The sequence below is a fragment of the Pongo pygmaeus genome, chromosome 17 (assembly GCF_028885625.2).
Source record: "Pongo pygmaeus isolate AG05252 chromosome 17, NHGRI_mPonPyg2-v2.0_pri, whole genome shotgun sequence".
In the NCBI taxonomy this organism is placed as follows: Eukaryota; Metazoa; Chordata; class Mammalia; order Primates; family Hominidae; genus Pongo; species Pongo pygmaeus.
The window spans coordinates 34,624,991-34,644,732 of NC_072390.2; the positions used below are offsets into that span (position 1 = coordinate 34,624,991).

Here is a 19,742-nt window from a genome sequence, read left to right on the forward strand (position 1 = left end):
ATGTCCCCAAAGTAGATTCCAGTAGCAAAGACTATACTGCCAGAAAATAGTTCTGGAGCGGAGAAGGCATACTCAGCACAGGGTTAAATTCCAAGATTGTAAACCAGGTAGTGAAAAAGTGAAAAGCTAGAGAGAGCAACAAAAGGGAGCAAGATGGAGATAGACTTGCTGAAGTTCATGTAAGATTGCCATGTTTGACATTTATTAATTGCAAGACACATTTGATTGACATCTATTCATTGCAGGATATGTCCTTCTATATCCATTTATTTATTTATTTATTTATTTATTTATTTTGAGACAGAGTTTTGCTCTTTCACCCAGGCTGGAATGAAGTGGCGTGATCTCAGCTCACTGCAACCTCTGCCCCCAGGGTTCAAGCGATTCTCCTGCCTCAGCCTCCCGAGTAGCTGGGATTACAGACGCATGCCACCACGCCCGGCTAATTTTTGTATTTTTTTTTTTTAGTAGAGACAGGGTTTCAACATGTTGGCCAGGCTGGTCTCAAACTCTTGACCTCAGGTGATCCACCCACCTCAGCATCCCAAAGTGCTAGGATTACAAGCTGAGCCACCGCGCCTGGCCCTCTATACACATTTACTTAGGTCGCTTAGACAGTCCTTTCCCAGTTGAGGGGAAATAAAACTGTAATATAGAAACCTCAGTCCTTGAGGCAATGAAGACATCAGGAGCATTGAGAACTTGATGAGTTGGTGCATTTCTCCACTGAGCTTGGCACAATAGGCCTAACACTCAAGGAGAAATACCTTCCTTTTTCCTGATCTTCCAAATTTATCCTTAGAGAGGGGTTCTCATATTTTTCCTAACTGAGCATAGGAGCAGTCTTGGCCAGGTGGAGGCGGCAAAGCTAAGGTGGTGCAGATGTCAGGCACTGAATGGATGTGAGGAAGGTGGTGAGGGAATGGTTGTTAGAAAAGAGGCAATACATGCACCTTGTGTAGGGCTGCAGGCTTTTTTACTGTTACCAGGAAGAGAAAATCATCATCATAGCCTCAGTGGCGGAAGTAGCAGCAGCAGCATATCACTGATAGCACGTAGGAGAGGTTTATCCTAAACAAAAACATTTCCTGGTAGAATCACAGGTTCCAAGGTGGTACTGAGTGGGCCCTAGTTCAATTTTCAGCTTTTCAAACTTCCAGCCAAATAATTTTAAGCATTAATCAGCTTACATAAATGAAAGCATTTTACTTTTATAGGGACCTAACATATCTCATAAAGTTTGTTTAAAGCTTTCCCCTAGCTTTTTCCTCCAGCAGACATTTCCAGGGGTTTCAAGACTTAAGTTCCTTGTCACTCCCTAACACACATGTACATACCACACCTCTATGCTGTGCAGGAGGGAAAAGTAGGGGCAAGCTTATTTGTCCGTTTCAGGATGAACAGATTAAAAGCAATTTTTGTTATACCAAACTCAGTAAGACTTTCCAGTTTTCTCTTCCTCATTAAAAATTTTTTTAAAAAATATTCCTGGAAACAAGTGAGCCACTAAATGTAAGATTGAAAACTTTCCAGGTTATTTACAGACTGAAGTTTGACACTGATGAATATACTAAAAAAGAAATCAGGGAATGTGGTAATAAAAAAAAAAGGGAGAGCGAAGAGAAGCAAACTCAGTAAGTCAATGTAATCTATAACTTGTAGGTGACATTCTGACATACTCTCCCAACTTTAAAACTCCATATAGAACATCTTCAAAGCCATCTTACCCCTTAAACTGGGGCAAACTACTATTTAATTTCATTTTATTATTATTTTTTAAAATATATTTTACTAAATAGATAAGAGGTCTCCCATGTTGCCCAGGCTGGTCTCCAACTCCCGGACTCAAGTGATCCTGCTGTCTTGGACTCCCAGAGTGCTGGGATTACACGTGTGAGCCACCGTGCCCGGCCTATTTTGAGTTGATTTTTGAGACTGAGTGTTTAGGAAGACGAAAACATCTCTATTTAGTGAAGAAAGGCAACAGCTCAAGGAATTTTCTGTTTTAATAAAAGCCGAATATAGACCTACATAAAATTTTAAAGCCCTGAGACAGTCAATGACAAATGAAGTTTTAGTAGCTAAAGAAAATACAGCATCGTTCCACATTATGTGTATCTTTAATGCCTACGCCTACCTTTCGTTCATTTAGTGAGCTGAAGAAAAAAATGTGCAAACCCTTATATGCATTTCCTTACGTTCCTAGAATACCGGAATACTGACACATATGATTGCACTATTTTGTATGTGTCGAAGATGATTCTGAATTTCACTAAAAACCGCAAAGGAAACCAATAGTCACACAATAATTCTGATAACCCCACCTAAGAGGAAATAAAGAGAGGAAGTTACTCTAAAAGTCTGATAGGGCAGAAGTGACTGCAGCAGAAGGGCCTCAAGGTTCAGTCCATGAGGACCTTGATTAACCTTCATCTTTGCGCCCCCACCCCATCCTTCCGGGTCCTCCCCCTTCTTCAGCGACTGGCTTTACAAGGCTCATAGGAAAGGTGCGTGTATTCAGACGGACACGATTCCAGCTGTGGCTCCTCCACTTTCAGGGTCGCTGTTTCCACAGTTGTCAAGCAGGATAACCATACTTGTTGCACTTCCCTCACTGGGCTGCCGCCAGCATCATATAGAAAAACGCTTCCCAACATAAGCCAAAGCCACCATTACTGGGATAGTCGCCAAACAGAACTCAGCTTCGGTCCCCTCCCGGCAAGGCTGGTTCGACCTACAGTCTACAGGAAGCTCCTGGGGGCAGGGACAGGATCCCTGCCTCGGAAGGAGGCAAGACGTGAACGTTTTTTGGACGGCGATCAGGATGGTGATGAGAGTGTGAGTAACGCCCCCGGCTCACGCAGTTGGGCTTGAGATTTTACTACCAACGACAAAGGGTGCGGAAGCATAGTGCTGAGAAGCAAACAGCCAACCAAAAAAACTCAACCCCGTCCTCCCCCACAAAAACAAGCCCCAAAGTCCTGGGCACTACTGAGAGCTGGGCCAAGGAAAAGAGAAAGGCAGAGGGGCGGAATCGGGGCGCCCCATTCAATCCCCGCGGCAGCCGAGCGTCGGTGGGTTCGCGGGTGGGAAGGGGCGCCGCGGACCTGCTCTCCGGGCAGGCAAGCACCTCCTCCTCACGCCCCCTCAGCCTGCGCCGCCCCCGGGAATCCGCCCCGGACCCCGCCGCCATGTTGGGTCGGGAGAAGTGACACGCACCGGTCGCCTATCCTGACCACAGCAAAGCGGCCCGGAGACCGCGGAGGGGACCTGACGGGGGCGTAGGCGCCGGAAGGCTGGGGGCCCCGGAGCCGGGCCGCCACGGCCCGAGTTCCGGTGAGCGGACGGCGGCGTGCGCAGGTACCCCCAACCCCCGCCCCGCGCCCGCCCCCGCTAGAAGTCAGGGGGCGGGGCCGGGGGGGAGGAGGTGGAGAGTGAGGCCGAGGGGTGGGGAGCCCGGGAACTCCCTCCTCCTGAAGTAACGCGTCCCGGGCCGGCTCTGCCGTCGTTGCTGCCGCCGGGCGCCCCGGGACGAGGAGGTGGAGGAGGGAGAGGGCCCGCGGGCCTCGCCTCCGCCCTCCGCCCCCTCCCGCCACCTCGAGCTGCGGTAGCAGCGACTCATGAGAGCGCGGCCGGAGGACAGGTAAGGACCCGGTGGGGCCCCGCGGGCGGAGGGTTCCACCTTTGCCCGGACAGGGCTAGGCCCCGGCGTCTGGAGCCGCCGCAGCCGCCGCGGTTCCCCGCCCCCGCGGGCCCGAGTCGGGAAGTTGGGAAGAAACTTCTCCCCTCCCCCGGCTCGCCCTGCGGGCTTATCTCGTTCCCCGCGCTGCCTGCTCGCCCCGACTCGGTCTCTGCCCCGTCCAGACCTGCCGGGTCCCGCCCAAGTCCGACCTGAGGTTCCAGGGGCGTGGGGGACACTCCCCACCCGTTGTCTTTGGGGTCGTGTGGAACGCCCGGCGACGAAGAGGAGAGGTTTATTTTTGCCCCCACGGCCGAAGTAGGGGCGAGGGAAGCGGCCCCTTTGGGTCCTAAAGGCTGGGGGTCTGTGTGTCGGCCGACGCCGGTAGCAGCTGTGCGGGGTGAGGAGCGGGTGTGTGGGGCGAGTGGGTGAGCCACTCTGGCTTTACTTGGTTTGATTGAAAACCGCAACATGTTTAAAGTTTTCCTTTGTTTTGGATTGGGGGTTGGGAAATTTACCATTCAGCGTCCACTTTTACGGAATCATGCCACTCCGCCTTCCCTTGCGTTCGGTTCGCTGTCCACATGTGTTAAAATTGTCTTAAAGTGTGTTTTTCTTCTTGATAATTGCTTCCAGCTTTCACTTTATTGGGCATGGGGCAGAGCTGTTTTAAGAAGCTCTTTGAAAATCAAGTCTGGTGTAGGGACTTTAGTTTTTGTTTTGTAATGAGTAGGACTTAATAGTTCGGATTTGGTTGAATCATTTTCTGCGTAATTAATTGATACAGGCGTGGAATAACATACTGTATAATAATTTATAAATTATTTAAGGAAATAATGAAAGTCTTTGGTGGAAGCACAATTTTATGTCCATTTATTATGTATATACGTTCCACGGGTGTGTGTTTTCGCGTAGTTGATTTCACATGATATGATTATAGTATCTTTATGTATTATAACTGTAAGATTACAGTGCCAAAGATATCTTGATAATTTTAAATATTTTAAACCATCCTGTTACATTTCTAAAGTTAAATTACGCACTAAGGAAAGTATTACTAAATGTATACACGTGACTGCATTTAAGGAAAAGTGCATGGTAAATCTAATATCTTAGCTATCACAGTGCTTGGCACACGGTGGATAGGAAGCATTTTGAATGGTCAGGTAATAAAGGAGTATCTTGTATTAGCCAAGGATCTTGTATGCATCACTTACGATTTTCATATATTGTACAGTAAGAAAGTTTTACTTTAGCGAATAATATATGTGGCTTTTTTGTTTTTGTTTGTTTGCTTATAAATGTGAGACCCCTGCCACAATTGACATGTAAGAAAAGGAAATTAAATCGTATTTTTATTTTTGGACATTAGCTAAAAGTCGGTGGAGATTTTAAATGCTGGTTGACAATTCAGAGGGTCCTACATTTGAAAAAGACAGTTGCCTTTGATTGAAAACAAAACAGTTTATATCCATGTTTCCAGGATAAAAGATAAAAGGGCTCTTAAAGTATATACTCTGTTGTAACCACTGTAATGTTATAATAGCTTTAATTTCGCAGTTAGGTTTTGCTGACTTCATAAACCACAAAATTGATTCCTTTCTGTTCATCTGAAAGTGAAATTACAGCTTTGACCTGTCTTCCTGGGTTAGGTGGAATTTGTCTTGTGGTCGAAGTATAATATTAATACATGGGCTGTTATTGTGTGTGTGTTTTAGTTCAGGAAATTCACAAGCTGAAAAATTAATGTCTATGCAAGTAAAATTTCTTCATGGTGTGTATTGATAAAAGAATAAATGTGCTAAAAGACTAGAAGTAAACCTGTATAAGTGAAATATTACCAACCGATGGTGCAAGACTTACTTATTCAGAGTTGAAATTTGCATCATGTTAGACAGTAAATGATTTACTACTATGGGTAGTTTTTCTTTACAAAATCAGTGTAGACATCGTTTATTAATTCTATTAGCATTATAGTAAGAAAGAAGACTAATGCTAAAACAAATTTTTAAGTGATGCTAAGCTCTGGGGTCACCCAAACGGGTAATTAAAAAAAAAAAAAAACCTGTAAGGAAATTTCTGTGAACATAAAAATAGAAGCATAGAATACCTGTGGTTCTATGAAAGGAAATATATGGGAAGAGGGAGGAGATTGTGATAGGGACCTGGCTTCTGAAGTGGTGACAGTTATTTTAACCTGGTAGGAGTTACCAAGGGTATTGGTCTTAGTGTAGTTCATTAAGCCCTACGTTTGTGTGCAGAATCTGTTTCTATGTTTTATTTTACATGAATTTGTTTTTTAAGGAATCCAGTGTATAATGTCTATATAAGGTGCTTGGTTTAAGAACATAATTTGGTGACTGACTTTCGAACACTACCTAGGCTATCCTTTGCAAATAGGATTAGATTATTAAATCATAATTGTCATATACCAGCTAGTATGTATAACTACTTTGAACACGTCAGGCTGGGTACGGTGGCTCACACCTGTAATCCAGCACTTTGGGAGGCAGAGGGAAGGGGATCACTTGAGGCCAGGAGTTTGAGACCAACCTGGCCAACGTGGTGAAACCCCATCTCTACTAAAAAGTACAAAAATTATCTGGGTGTAGTGGCGCACCCCTGTAATCCCAGCTACCTGGGAGGCTGAGGCACGAGAATCGCTTGAACCCGGGAGACAGAGATTGCAGTGAGCTGAGATAGTGCCACCGCATTGCAGCCTGGGCAACAGAGTGAGACTGTCTCAAAAAAAAAAAAAGTCAAATACTCCCAAATGTACAATAATTAGAGAATTTTGGGAAAAAAATTTCTAAATAAAGCTCTAGTTAGTTTTCTTTTAATAAGTTAATTGTTTTAATATTTTGACAGAAGACACAGGTTTTACAAAATTAAAATCCGCTTCGGCTTGTATGTTGTAAATAACCAATAGAAGATAATCAAAATGTTTATTGAAGGAATGGATACTGTTCTGTCATCAAATATTCTGTTTTTCTGAAAATTACATAACATGGCAATTAAAACTCAAAACTCAATTATGGCATCAAGATCGTAAGTTTTGACTTTTATCTATTTTCGGTTTTCTAGAACAGTAATTCTTTAGATCAGTAATTTCAGCCTTAGTTTTTCTATTCTTAAGAATGCCATGAAATCTCAGCATAAAATAAGTTTTTGTTTAAAGTTTATGAAGATTTACAGCACCTGAAGGATGAATATTTTTTGATTCAAAAGGCAAATTACAATATGGTGTTGGAGTTTCAGAAATGCAGAGAATCATTGGGTCATGCTGTTTTATTTGCTTTATGTAATGGCTTGCTATTTTAGTTGTTGATATTGTGGCTTTGCGTTGTTGTAGAGTTGAAGAAGAGATCTCATCTGTGCCAAATTTTTATATCACAGGAACTTTCGGTCATGTTATAAAGGTGATGTTTGTGGTGCACGCTTTGTTGTGTGAATATTTACAGGAAGTTTTAGTAAGATCTTCCATTGTTTAGAACCCTACATGGCTTAGGTCACCTTCAGTTCACATTTAAACAGTTTTATAATATAAGTCCTATAGCGAGGTACAACTGCTTTTCTTTAAAGGAAATAATCTGTTTGTATTAAAGTGTCTTGTCTTATTGGTAGTTCGTGTATGGCTATGGTAGGGTATGTATTATCTCTTTTCTTCCTCTCAGCTGCTCCATTGCCACAATTAGGCTGAGTATTGCTCAGCTGCAGCTGCTGGGTGATTACTAACCATCCAGCTCCTGTCTAAACTCAGAGGCAGATTTAGCAAAAGGAGCTATAGTAACAGTAGAGGGTGAAAGAGAAGAGCCAGTGCTGCCGCCAATATCATTTTCACATGTCTGTATGCCAAGGAATCGTTGGCTGCAGCGGCACTACTGTTGTCTTGGAACTAGCAGACTTGATGGCAATATATCCTGGTCTGCATTGGGTTTACCTTTAAGATCTGAAAGCCCACTTCAGGAAAGACAGAAAATCCTGTAATTTTAGAGTATAGAATAATGTACTGTTGAGGTACTAATGGACTGAGTTACAAGCCTCTGTGCCTCAACTCCTTTTCACCCCAAATCTAGGGTAGCAATGCCCTTCAGTTTCTCTTGTTCAAATGTACAGTAAGCTGTGAGACCGCAGGTTCCTTGAAGCATTATACTTCATTTCACTTTAAGCTGTGATTCTTAGAATTGCTCCTTTTACTGTTGTTTAGGGGAGGGGAGTAAAATTGCTGGCATATAGGTTCTTTGGACTGTACTTTCTCCTAGGAAGTGGAAGGCCTTCAAGAGGGATGACTTCTAGAATTAGCTCTACATTGCATATCCCTTGTGGCTGCCTGAATTTTGCTAGTAGGAACTCTGCATTCTTTTCCTTTTGTTCTTTCTTTATCCCTGGTGTTTGAGAAGATGGACATCAACAGTTGCAAATACGTTATCAGCTATATATGGCAATCCCCAGACTGGAAGATGCCATAGGCAAATTTTGCTGCTTCTAAAATGCTGCTCAGCTTATAAATATGCCAAGCAAATAGCAGCAGTCGCATCTTTTCTGTTTTTGTGTTTTGCTTTGTTTTTGAGACAGGATCTCGCTCTGTTGCCCAGACTGGAGTGCAGTGGTGCAGTCACAGCTCACCGCAGCCTTGACCTCTGGGGCCCAAGGGATCCTCCCACTTTAGCCTCCTGAATAGCTGGGACCACAGGTGTGCACCACCATGCCTGGCTAATTTTTATTTATTTATTTCTTCTTTTTGTGACAGAGTCTCACTCTACTGCCCAGGCTGGAGTGCAATGGCACGATCTTGGCCCACTGCAACCTCTGCCTCCCAGGTTCAAGTGATTCTCCTGCCTCAGCCTCCCGAGTAGCTGGGATTGCAAGCGTGCACCACCACGCCCGGCTAATTTTTGTATTTTTAGTAGAGACGGGGTTTCACCATGTTGGCCAGACTGGAACATGCCTGGCTAATTTTTGAATTTTTTGGAGAGTTGGGGTCTCACTGTGTTGTCCAGGCTGGTCTCAAACTCTTAGGCTTCAGCAGTCCACCTGCCTGGGCCTCCCAAAATGCTGGGATTACAGGCCACCACACCCAGCCACAGCAGCGTCTTGTCCTTACTTTTACCTCTACTATCTACTGAAAATCTGGAGATATTCCTTTGACTTATCTTGTCTTTGGAATTTGGTAGTTTGGGGTTTGGCATTTGGGATGGAAATTAGAGAGGATTAAGAAAAGTAGTGCTCAAACTTGTATAACCAGAGAAAGGATGAGGTATAGTTAGACCATGCATTTGAACAGTAAGAAGTACACATCATTATGGCATATACTTAGCAAGAGATTGGTGTTATGACCTCTTTGTGCTGCCACAAAACACTTATGTCAAAACACACCTCTCCTTGCACTGTAATTATTTCTTTCCATGCTTGTCTGTTATTCTTGACCTAGTATTCACTGTGTCAAGGAACTGTTTTATAGCAATCTTTGAGAACAGCCCTTAGCACAATACATACTAAATAAATTCTGAATTGTATGTAGGGATGTGGTTCTGGGCAGATTTATATGAATTTACAACTACGGACTTTTCGCAAACAAAACAAATCTTTTGAGTACACCTCTACTAAAATATTATAAAACTAGCTTAATGCTTTTTCATAGCTCGAAGTTAATTCTTTAGATTTTTGCTCTCAAGGTTTTGTTCTAGAAGCTGATTTTACAAAATAGCTTAAGCAATCCTTCAAATATGAATTTAAAGGTCATTTTGATATTTCTAATATGAACTGACAATTCATTGTAGTGGAAGTTAAACTAGTCTGTAGTAAGGTTTATTTTAAATAAATACGTTGTACTATTTTAGTGAAAAAAGAAAGTCCAAGTTATGCTATAGAAAAATCCTAGATTTTTAGAAAATGCATTTGGTATCTCATCACAGTAGTGACAATCAATATTACAATTATGACTTGTTCATATATACCTAGGACAAAAAGAAAAAGAAGTCCTGATTTTCTTGCGGTAATGTGTGTGAAGGAATGCATAATTCATAGGTGTACTTTTGCTGGGTTATTGGGGGTGAGGACGGAACAGGAGGTGCTGGGAGGAAAAGGACTGACCGCTGAAACTTCAAGATTGTCTGGTTTTCAGCCTCTGTTCCCAGTAAAATGTGGATTCTAGGTTTTCTTCAACTGACTTAAGAGGATTTTCACTTCTCTAATTTTTTAATGTAACTTTTCAGTTTCTTAGCATTAAGTAGAAATTGGAGTGAGGTGGAGAAAGTTGGTGATTGTTGTGTATAAGTTAATACTTCACATTGTTTCCTGGCAAATGTATTGACTTCTAACTTTTGTTCTGACGTGATTAATATTTTACAGATAAGGATACTTTAAAAATAACAGCAGTCAGACATTTGGAAGGAACAGAGAAGGCAATATGGTGTTATAAGGAAAAGACTGGAAGGTAGAGCACTATCTAGATTTTAGTTTCATTTCTGACAGTGAAGAGCTGTTTATCCTTGGTCGATTCAGTAAACTCCCTAGGCCTTAGTTTTGCAATTTGAAACAAAAAGTAGTTGGGCCTCATGGTTTCTAATAGTTTCTCAGCTTTATATAAATGTGTGCTCTGCCACAGTTGAAGTTGTTACAATATAGTCATGCTCTGCCTAAGGAAGTTTCAATGATGGTGATCCTGTAAGATTATAATAGAGCTGCCCTATACAGGTATACCATTTTTTATTTTTTTATACTGTGTAATTACTATATGTGTTCTACATTTAGTTATGTTTAAATACACAAATAATGTTACAGTTGCCTGCAGTATTCTGTACAGTTGCGTGCTTTACAGGTTTGTAGCCTGAGAGAAATAGGCCATACTATATGGCCCAAGGTTGTAGTCAGCTATACCACGTAGGTTTGTGTAAGTACACTCTAGAGTGTTCACATAATGTCAGAATTGCCTAATGAGGCATTTGTCAGAATATATGTTAAGTGATGCATGACCGTATTGATAAAATTTTAAGGAAATGTTTGAGTCTAAAATTTGGAATCAAATTAGGTATAAGTAAAGATTATAAAAAACTGACCCATGGACTTGGCACGGAACTTTAACTTTCTCAAGCAAATTGCAGTTCTAATTAAGCAAACATTTATTAAACCTGTGGTGTGACAAATACTATGCTAGGTTTTTGGTTTTTGGTTTTTTGTTTTTGTTTTTTTTTTTCTGAGTCAGAGTCTCACTCTGTCACCCAGGCTGGAGTGCAGTGGCTCGATCTCAGCTCACTACAACCTCTGCCTCCTGGGTTCAAGTGATTCTCCTGCCTCAGCCTCCAAAGTAGCTGGGATTACAGGCGTGTGCCACCACACCCGGCTAATTTTTGTGTTTTTAGTAGAGAATGGGGTTTCTCCATGTTGGTCAGGCTGGTCTCCAACTCCCTATCTCAGGTGATCCACCCGCCTTGGCCTCTCAAAGTGTCAGGCTTACAGGCGTGAGCCACCTCAGCTGGCCTTTTTTTTTTTTTTTTTTTTTTTTTTTGAGACTCAGTCTCACTCTGTTGCCCAGGCTGGAGTGCAGTGGTGCAATCTCGGCTCACTGCAACCTCTGCCTCCCGGGTTCAAGCAATTCTGTCTGCCTCAGCCTCCTCAGTAGCTGGGATTACAGGTGTGTGCCACCACGCCCAGCTAATTTTCTTATTTTTAGTAGAGATGGGGTTTCACCATGTTGGCCAGGTTGGTCTCGAACTCCTGACCTCTATCTAGGTGATCTGCCTGCCTTGGCCTCCCAGAGTGTTGTGATTACAGGCGTGAGCCACTGCACCCAGCCCAGATTTTTTCGTAATAAAATTAGAAAAATGACTTAATTATTCTGTTGAAGTGGATAGTTATGATGTCAGTTAACAAGTAATCGTGGCTATTTGAATAAAAACTTTGCAACATTATGTGAGAAAAATAGCCACTATCATCAAAATTTACATTTAATTTTTTAATTGACAAAGGTATGGACAACTTGTTCTGGATATTTGTCTTTATACACATGCAGTTAATATTTAGAACAAGACAAGCATGGCATTGGAAAATGGTTAGCCTTTTAAGGTTTGTAAAATAGATTTTCTAAAACAAAGAAACTAAAATTATAGTGTTCCGAAAGTTTGTAAGTTGATGTTTTGAAAATTAGAATCTGTTTTTCCAGGAAGTCTTTTCCGTAATGTAAGCCTTTTGGCCTGATTTCTAGACAGCCCGTTGGAGTCTTATAAAAGCCTCACAGATAGGTAAAATAATACTTTGGTGGTAAAATATTTTCTGACTGATTGTCAATTTTTGCCTTGTTTTTATTAACTGCTGAGCTCTTTGAACAAATAAAATATTTGGCCTACAAATGCTCTGATTGTGAGGTGGATGAACCTGTAGCCTTGCCAGTCACCCGCCTTTCCCACCTTACCAGCTCCTCACTATTTAAAAATCACTGTTTCGAGTTCCCTGTTAGGAGACTCAGATTCTCCCAATAAGGCATTGCTATTAAGCTTAATTTAAGTACAGAAACTTCCCTAGGTTTCCCCACCTGCTTGCTAGGCGCAGTGAAACCTGCCTCATACTCTAACCCTATAGGACAATATGAGGTATAGAAAAGCTTCAAAAGATTGGAAGTAATAAACAAAAATAGTAGAAAAGGGTTTGGGAAAATGAGGAGTGTTACAATATGGAGTTTGTAACTTTACCTTCTCTGCCCTTTTTTATTTCCCACCCATTCACCTCGCTTTGGCATTGGGTAGGGAAAGAAGAAAGCCTGTCCTATGATAGGTGCTATGCCACACTTTTATATGCATTATCACATTTGACTTGAATCTTTGAAATGTGTTTTCAAAATACACAGAAAAATTAGGAATGAGATGGGTATTTATTTTTTGTTTTTGAGACGGAGTCTCCGTCTGACACCCAGGCTGGAATGCAGTGGCAAAACCTTGGCTCACTGCAACTTCTGCCTCCCAAGCTCAAGTGATCCTCCCACCTTGGTCTCTGAGTAGCTGCTGGGACCACAGTTGTGAGCCACCATGCCCAGCTAATTTTTTTTTTAATTTTTAAAATTTAAAATTTCTCACCATGTTGCTCAGACTGATCTAAACCCCCTAGGCTCAAGGGATCCTCCCGCCTCGGCCTCCCAAAGTGCTGGGATTACAGGTGTGAGCCACCATGCCCCGCCTGTTTTTTATTTTTATTTTTTTTTAGAACAGAGACAGGATTTCACCTTGTTGCCCAGGCTGTCTCGAACTCCTGGGCTCAAGCGATCCATTTGCCTCAACCTCCCAAAGTGCTAGGATTATAGGTGTGAGCCACTGTGTTGGGCCCCTTGAGGTAGGTACTTATTACAGATAAAGAAACTGAGGATCAGAAAGTATATATAATTTGCTAAGGTCACACAACTGGCAGAACTGGGATTTAAATCTAGGGCTGAATACAAGCCTGTTCCATATGCCATAACTTTCTTAGGAATGAGGAGCAGTGATGGAAAGGGAGATTTCTTGTCTTTTTTCTTCTTCATTAAATAGTGCATTTGAATTGCTGGCAGAGAATGTTCAATTAATACTTTTTTTTTTTTTTTTTTTTTGAGATGGAGTTTCACTCTTGTTGCCCAGGCTGGGGTGCAATGGTGCGGTCTCCGCTCACTGCAACCTCCGCCTCCCGGGTTCAAGCGATTCTTCTGCCTCAGCCTCCTGAGTAGCTGAGATTACAGGTATGCGCCACCATGCCCGGCTAATTTTTTGTATTTTTAGTCAGGCTAGTCTTGAACTGCCGACCTCAGGTGATCCACCCGCCTTGGCCTCCCAAAGTGCTGGGATTACAGGCATGAGCCACCATGCCTGGCAATACTTTTTAATTATTTTATTTTCTTTCTTTTTTAAGAAGAAAGATTTTAAATGCTGTCTCCATGATTTCTCTCTTACTGGTAGGGCCCTGGAAGTATCAGAAATATCTTTCAGAACCTTGAGATATAATTCTTCCAGACCTAGAGACATGATATCATGTAAAGCTACATGCCTCTTACTATTGTCTTATTATTTGTTTTTAATATTATAAACTTCACACTATGATCTCTTATGACAAAAAATGACAGGGGAAAGCACAAACACAGTCCCTCACTACTACACATTCTGCATTTGGGGAAATCACAGGGGTCAGCACAACCAAAGTGCAATGGATGAGCCTCACTCTGGGAACCACCTTCGTGATCATGGTATCTCCCCAGCCAGATAAGTGTATTGTCTATTTTCTTTTTGTTTGTTCTAGTTTTTCTAATTTAAAGAGCAACTTCTTGTTACAGAAATGAGAAGATAAAAAGGAGATATACTGTGTGTTCTGTGTCACCTATTATTTCAAGTTTCCTGAACTGTAGATTCATGACTTTTTACTCTAGCTATAAATTTATCTCTAAGAATCAACAATATTGTTTTTCCTTTTCTGAAACATCGGTCATTGTAAAAATCCTATTCATCCTCTGACAACATCCTAAGAGCTTCACAACCCTCTTTTCTACTTGACATTTGTTATGAGTTTCTCCTTCTGACTTATAGTGCATGCATTAAAACAAAAACAAAACAAAAACTAAGACCCAAGTTGGAGTAACTGATGGGGTGGGGTGGGGGAAAAGGGGAGATGGTGAGAAGATGCGTGGGGGAGCCGCTTTAGCTCCACCCTAATTTCTACCTGCTACTATCCCCATGGAATTCTTTGATATGGCTAATTAGTATCTGTTCTCAATCACTAGAAGTGCTATGTAAATGGACATATAATACTTTTCTACTCTGACCCCCTCCCTCCACCAGTGTGCTTCCTAACCTTTCATATAAGAAGTTTGGGGCATTTTAAGACTTTTCGCTCCTTCAGGAGGTACACTGTCCATTAGAATTTTAAGCCTCACTCTTACTGGTTTTCCAGTGTTTCCTAAAGTCTAGTGCACACATCTTCAAATACAGAACTGTCTTTCCTGCTACTTTTAATATAAACCCAAGATGACATGACTCGTGTCGTCAAAGGTTCTGTCTAGAATTTACATATCACTGGCTTTTTTTTCTGTTGATCCTAATTAAGTTCAAAATAGCAAATATCTTTATAGCTTACCACCTCAAATATAAAATTAAATTAGTCAGATGCTCTGCTTTAAGAAACACATTTCCAGAAGCTGTTGGACTAACCAGTTTGCTTTATATCAATACAGTAACCTGAATTAAGATACCGTCGATGCCCATACCTTTCAAATATTCTAACCACATTTGTACAACCAAGTGGTATTTTCCATACAGATGTCTAACTTGTGGAACTACCATACTTTTCATCCCCTTCTGTGACAGAGATAATTACCTGTTTTCCCAAAATTCATTCTCCCCTTCTATGGTATGCAGCCCTCACTGGGAGGTGGCTGACCTACTAGGAACTATTTTTTCCAGCTCTCCTTACACTCAGATAAATCCATATGACTTGCTTATATCAATGTAATATAAGAGGAACTAATGTGTGCCAGAGTTTTTAAGAAGTATGGTTGTGAGGCTGGGCATGGTGGCTCACGCCTGTAATCCCAGCACTCTGGGAGGCCAAGGTGGGTGGATCACTTGAGGTCAGGAATTTGAGACCAGCCTTACCAACATGGTGAAATCCCATCTCTACTAAAAATACAAAAAGTAGCCAGGCAAGGTGGTGCACGCCTGTAATCTGAGCGACTCAGGAGGCTGAGGCGGGAGAATCGCTTGAATCTGGGAGGTGGAGGTAGCAGTGAGCTGAGATCACACCACTGTACTCCAGCCTGGGCAACAGAGCGAGACCCCATTTCAAAAAAATTTTTAATTTAAAAATAAAAAACACAAATACAAATACAGAAATTAGCTGGGCATGGTGGCATACACCTGTAATCTCAGCTACTTGGGAGGCTGAGATGAGAGGATCACTTGAACCCAGGAGGCAGAGGTTGCAGTGAGCAGAGATTATGCCACTGCCCTCCAGCCTGGGCTAAAGAACGAGACTCTGTCTCAAAACAAACAAACAAAAACAAAAAACAAAAAGTATGATTGCTGGACATATATTTATGGAATATGATATTAAAAAAACAGAACTCCTATATTGTAAGTGGGTGAATATGTTTAGGTTAAATACTGCTCTTTAACATTTACAAGCTATTAAACTGCATCAAACCTTAGTTTCTCCATCAGACTCAAGTAGAATGCTTATTTGAAATTCATCCTGAGCATTAATGATACTAGTTTAGCACAAGTCTGCCACTTCAAAGAGTCTTGAGTAAAAAACATTTGTGGTTACTGCGTGAGCTTTTAGTGAAGAACTACTTGTTACTTCTTTCTCTCATGCCCATGATAGGCAGACAATGCCAGCTGACTGCTGCATGTTCCTACAATCAAAAATATTTAATAAATGTCTATGTGTCATTGTTCTATGTGCTTGGAACAACTTTAGTAACCAAAACTAAGATCCCTGTCCTCACGGAGCTTACATTCCAGTGGCAGACATTCCAGTCATTTAGAGTTGGTACAACAGCAGTTCGAAGCCTATCTGCCAACCTTTATGTAAAGACTTAATAAACTGTTAGAGTTAACAGGTGAAGGAGTTGTACTGTAGATATTGTGGGATAATAATGCTACAAAAATTAAGCTAGTATTCCTGCTAGAAAACAATGTTCCAGCTTATTAGGGAGGACAAAGGGTACATTCTTAGATATAATTGGAGAAATAAAAGGAAGCCAAAGAAGAAAAGGCTACTAAGATGGTGAAGAAAATTATTGTTAACGTAAGAACTTCACACAGTGGCAAAAGAGTGGCAAATAAAATTTCCATTGGTAGCTTTTGATGAGACTCTTCTTCCAGTGATGTTTGTACAACAGTAATAGTTACAAGGCTGGAGGTGGTGGCTCATGCCTATAATCTCAGCATTCTGGGAGGCCAGGGTCGGGGAGGATCATGCTCGGCCCCGTCTCTGGAAAAAATAAAAACAAAGGCTGGGTGTGGTGGCTCACGACTGTAATCCCAGCACTTTGGGAGGCCAAGGCGGGCGGATTACAAGGTCAGGAGATCGAGACTATCCTGGCCAACATGGTGAAACTCCGTCTCTACTAAAAATATAAAAATTAGCTGGGCTTGGTGGCATGTGCCTGTAATCCCAGCTACTCAGGAGGCTGAGGCAGGAGAATCGCTTGAACCAGAGAGTGGGAGGTTGGAGTGAGCTGAGATCACGCCACAGCACTCCAGCCTGGGCAACAGAGCGAGACTCCATCTCAAAAAAATATAAAAATAAAAAATAAAAATAAAAAATTAGCCAGGCATAGTGATGCACACCTGTGGTTGCAGCTACTGGGGAGGCTGAGGTGACAGGATTGCTTGAGCCCAGGAAGAAGAGGCTGCAGTGAGCGGTGATGGTGCAGCTGGAGTCCAGCCTGGGAGACAGTGACACCCTGTCTCAAAAAAAATGATTTATAGGAACACACTAGTATAGAAGACTATAAGAATGAGGAACAAGCCAGTATGGAAGAATCCTCACTTCCTCTAGAAGTATAGCCTTGAATGGCTGATGAGTCTGTACCAAGATGTAGGAAACTGCTATTCTACTGACAGGGCAAATTAGAAAATGGCTATCTTTCTGCAACACGTCTGAAATGTTAACTGAACCATCAGGCAATAAAGACCTTCCATCTATTTCTACTAACTCACCTAGAAATAAATGATATAATTAGTAGAAATAAAGGCAATATTGTACAGTAGCAATTTGATCCAGCTTTTGAGGCAGAAGACAGATTTGAGTACAAACTACATATATATGTATAGAGTGTGTGTATGTGTATATACAGAGAGAGAGAATATATAGACTTCACAAACCCAAACCTATAAAAGGGCAACACTTGAAACAGTTTAGTGTAATAACTCATCTTTTGCATGTTTCTTTATTCTTTTGATGAATTAAGTTTAGGAAAAAAAGAAACTTGATTGGGAAAACATTCTCTGTTAATCTGGCTGAACGAACACCTTATTTTATAAAAAGATGAAGAATGTTTTGGACTTAGTATATCATTTTCCATTACAAACCCCAACTTACAAAAAGACAGCATTTGCTACAGTTGTTAGTGTAATAGGACATCTTTTTCAGTTAATGAATATATTTAATATCTGACCTTAATTAACAATTGATATCTATTATAAAACATGCAGCACAAAGCTACTTCCATTAAAAAGAAAAGTGTAGGGTGGGTGTAGTGGCTCAAGCCTGTAGTCTCAGCTGCTTGGGAGGATTACTTGAGCCGAGGAGTTCGAGGCTGTAATGAGCTATGATCATGCCACTGCACTCCGGCCTGGGCAAACACAGAAAATAGACAATACACTTATCTGGCTGGGAAGATACCATGATCATGAAGGTGGTTCCCAGAGTGAGGCTCATCCATTGCACTTTGGTTGTGCTGACCGCTGTGATTTCCCCAAATGCAGAATTTGTAGTAGTGAGGGACTGTGTTCGTGCTTTCCCCTGTCATTTTTTGTCATAAGAGATCATAGTGTGAAGTTTATAATATTAACAAATAAATAAATAAATATTAACAAATAAATAAACAAATAAATAATAAGAAAATAGTAAGAGGCATGTAGCTTTACATGATTTCATGTCCCTAGGTCTGGAAGAATTATATCTTAAGGTTCCGAAAGATATTTCTGATACTTCCAGGGCCCTACCAGTAAGAGAGAAATCATGGAGACAGGTAGATATCTTAGAAGAATGATTAGATGATGTCTTAAAAGGTGAATGTTAATAAATGCAGACACTGAAAGTTGCCTTTGATGCCTGACAAAATTTTTAAAGTTTGTTAAACAGATGTTTATCATTTTTAAGCAATTTGAAGATTATAAAGAAGTAATTTTTAACAGTTGTTTAGAAGTGCTTTATTGAACTACCTTGTCTCGAGTTTGAGTAAATGCTGCATGTAGGTCATTGTCAGTGGTACTTTCTTGTGTTGGTGAGTGGTCAGACCTGATAAGCTGAGTTTCCTTCTAATAGTAAGGTTCAGTGATTGCTTTTCTACCTGTGTTTTGTTTTTGGTTTTGTTTTTCGTCTTTACATAATAAAGTGTTCTAATGGCATGATAGGTGTTGCTTTTTCTTTTGGTGATAAACAGAGCCAGGGATGTTAGCAGGTTTAAAGCTCTTTCTATATTTTCCCAGTTTTTTTAGGGGGATTGATAGAACATTGTTTTATTTTTGTTATATATATGAATAAAGAGATCTTAAAATTATTTTAATTTGCTTTTTCAATTGAAGGCTACTATGCATCTCTCCTTATGGTGAACTGCTTGCTCATAATCTTTGCTAGTTTTACTATTGGGTTATTTGTCTTTTTCTTACAGATTTTTAGGGACTCTTCAATATATTATAGTTATTAATTCTTTCTTTGTCTTTATGTTGCAAAGACTTTTCCATGTCTGTGCATAATGTTCCTTCTGTAACTTTTGGATTTTGTGTTTCAAGAATATTTTCTCTACTTGAAGATGATGTTAAAAATTCTACTTACAGGTTTTTGTTTTGTTTTGTCTTGCAAGTCATTTAGCTCTATACTCTGGATTTTATGTATGTTGTGAGGTAATTTTTTTTTTTCCTCAGATGATATACCTCACTACTGCTAGTTAGTAAATCTATCTTCACACTGGTTCAGAATGCCACCTTTTAGTATTTGCAAATTATTTTTACTCTTGGGCCTGTTTCTGGGCTCTTTCTTTTTGAGGGATTTAATTGTTTATTTTATTTATTTATTTTTTGAGACAGAGTCTCGCTCTGTCACCCAGGCCAGTGCAGTGGTGCCATCTTGGCTCACTGCAACCTCCGCCTCCCGGGTTCAAGCGATTCTCCTGCCTCAGCCTCCTGAGTAACTGAGACTACAGACGCCCGCCACCACACCCGGCTAATTTTTGTATTTTTAGTAGAGACGGGTTTCACTATGTTGAGCAGGCTGGTCTTGAGCTCCTGACCTTGTGATCTGCCCGCCTCGGTCTCCCAAAGTGCTTAGATTACCAGCGTGAGCCACTGCACCCGGCCTAGTTGTTTGTTTCTATGCCAATACCACA

The 19,742-nt window shown here is 41.2% G+C and overlaps 1 protein-coding gene and 2 pseudogenes across 8 annotated transcripts in view; 2 read left to right on the top strand and 1 right to left on the bottom strand.

The window, feature by feature from the left end:
• Positions 1 to 2,673: 2,673 nt before the first annotated feature.
• Positions 2,674 to 19,742, top strand: part of YES1 (YES proto-oncogene 1, Src family tyrosine kinase) — a 90,760-nt gene continuing 73,691 nt past the window's right edge. The window contains exons 1-3 of one of the 8 annotated variants that reach the window (XM_063653467.1): positions 3,403 to 3,643; positions 10,031 to 10,115; positions 13,257 to 13,379. The gene's annotated coding sequence lies outside the window, so the exon portion shown is untranslated. Of the gene's footprint in view, positions 2,839 to 2,912; positions 4,080 to 10,030; positions 10,116 to 13,256; positions 13,380 to 19,742 lie in introns of those variants that run through there. The other 7 variants (XM_063653468.1, XM_054460318.2, XM_063653470.1 and 4 more) reach the window with 7 other exon arrangements.
• LOC129019225 (U1 spliceosomal RNA) lies at positions 13,758 to 13,904 on the bottom strand (annotated as a pseudogene).
• Positions 18,014 to 18,160, top strand: LOC129019224 (U1 spliceosomal RNA; annotated as a pseudogene).